This window comes from Macadamia integrifolia, chromosome 12, assembly GCF_013358625.1.
Source record: "Macadamia integrifolia cultivar HAES 741 chromosome 12, SCU_Mint_v3, whole genome shotgun sequence".
NCBI classification, from domain to species: Eukaryota; Viridiplantae; Streptophyta; class Magnoliopsida; order Proteales; family Proteaceae; genus Macadamia; species Macadamia integrifolia.
Window position 1 is genome coordinate 11,861,337 of NC_056568.1, and position 2,467 is coordinate 11,863,803.

The window sequence follows — 2,467 nt, forward strand, 5'->3', positions numbered from 1 at the left end:
TTTTTTTTCATTTAGGGTAAAATTATCAAACCAATAAGTGAAAACTTAAATAAGCCAAACTCAAATCGAACCGAAAAATATATCAAACTTTTCCTTTATTGGTTTGATGCTAGGTTCACCTATTCTCACCCATAAATTGATTCAACCCGACCGAGTAGACCGATTAACACCCTTAACCCCAACCAATCATGTTTTTCTTTTGGTAAACAAATTGTATTATGTGATGGAGGCATTTTCATTTCCTTTTTCTTTTTCTAGTGAAAGGATAACTATGCATCCAACCATTGTTGCTTTATATGGTAAGAAATCACCAATTGCGGCCTAAAGTGTTATTTTTTTTTTCAAACAGCCTAAAGCCTTTAACTAAAGACCAATGAGAGACTATAGGCAGATCGGTGTTTCAAAAGTCATTGAAAGAAAAAGTTGGACGTCTCTTAGAATACCCAATATGAATTTCTGCTTTAACTGAATTGCCTTAACCATGAGGTTTTCCTTTTTAATATTCCATTAGTAAAGAAAATGGCAATGAAAGTGATTGCCCTTCCCTTTCAAAGAAGCAAATAACCTCCATTGTCTTTCAAAATGAACCCTTAATAAAGTGTAGATAATACCAGCACACAGGGTCAATAGAAGAATATACAAAAGTATCTTTGGCGAACAGGATGGGAGGCAATGTAGTAGTCTTCTCATATCAGTTTGGTTTGAGGGTAGATAATATCAGGCTGCTATAATTCTTTTTTCTTTGAAATATTATTTTATAAATTTGGTATTTAAAACTAACTAGTACATACTATCTTATTGTTATTTAATAATCTATACAAATCAATGCATGCTACCATCATTAATTCAATTTGAATTCCCTCTCTTTTAATGTCTCTTTATTCCTTGTTCGGCTTTTTAGCTTTTGAACTGATTCCAAAGAAAAAGAAATGCCAATTCATAAAGAGCAACTTTAATTAAACAATTTAATTGGTTTTTCTTCTTGGTTGCCTTTTCTTGTTTCGGTTGAAAGTAAAGAACTTATTCTTGAAGTAATTCTTGTTTAATTATCTTTAAAATAATTTTTTTTTTCTTTGGAGGAGGGGGAGGGTGGTTAGAGCTGTGGATTAAAACACCTTTATGGGATACCTCACATGTGAGTATACTACTCTTTACTATAAAAACATGTGAGGATAAAGCAAAAGAAAGAGAAAAGTGGAACGTGGAGTATGGACTATGGGGATCCATGTTCTAGAAGAAAGATTCCGTATTGGTATAGGATTGGTCAAGGCTGATATTAATTCGATTCTGAGATTGGTCAGAATTCCAAATTAGACAGAAAAACCATTGAATTTAATTAATTTTTTTTTTTTTTACTATTTTACCCTTTATCTCTAAATTCATTGATACAATATCAAAGTGATCAAGGTAGATACAAATCCGATCAAACTAATTTAGGCTGATTGGATCCAATTCCTCAAACCATGATGGATCCTATTGGGGATTTGGGGGGATTTTCCATTTTTCCTCAACACTTCATCCCATTTTGATTTATTTCACCACCATTGCCAATGGAGTTTAGTTTTGTTTCTAAATAAACCTATCCATCAAAGAATTAGTTTTTGATATCGATATCAATATCTACTTATATTGATATCCATCATAAATGTCGAGGGTAATAGGCCGTACTTATTCGCACATAGGGATAAGGCTAAGCAAGAGATATACTTTCACAATATGGAGAAGAACGACAATTCGACAAGTGGCAGGGACGAAAGCGCGCGCAAAACTGTTCCAATTTCCAAATGGGGTCTTCTGCTTTCTGCCACGTCACATCTTTAATATTTTATTTATTTTATCTATATATTCCCATTAAAAGGTCTGACCAGATCAGACCAGACCAGACCAGACCAGACCACCTGCAGTGAGAGAAAGAGAAAGAAATAGAGAAAGTGAAAGAGCGCCGCCAGCCCGCCACCTCTGACTCTGTCTGTACGGAACACCTGCTTTTTTTTCTTGGGTAAAAAACGGAGCTCCTGCTCCAAATCAAATTTTTACTATCTTCATTGAGAACAACTATTCTTCCGAATAAGCCTAAATTTTCTATTTAATTACGAAAAATACCATTCTCACATCGTTCAGATTTCAGACTGTCCTCGTCCCCCTCATGGTTTTAGTGCCACGACATTGGATAACCGATATAGATACAGATACCATATTGACATTAGATCGGTTTTATCGGATAAATTTATCCCTAAATTTCTTTAAAAAGTTAGATATTTAACTATTTTACACCTTGTATTAACTTAGCGTATAGTTAGCTATATCAATTGGGTTGGTGGCCTAATGGTGAAAATGCCCTTAATTCATCACCGCTCAAGTTAATTGATTGTGAGTTTGAGTTAGTCTTATGAAAGCATCACTTGTAGTAGGAGGGCTTGCCCTCAAGGTTATGATCATTATCATAAACCTTTTTTCATTTATCAAA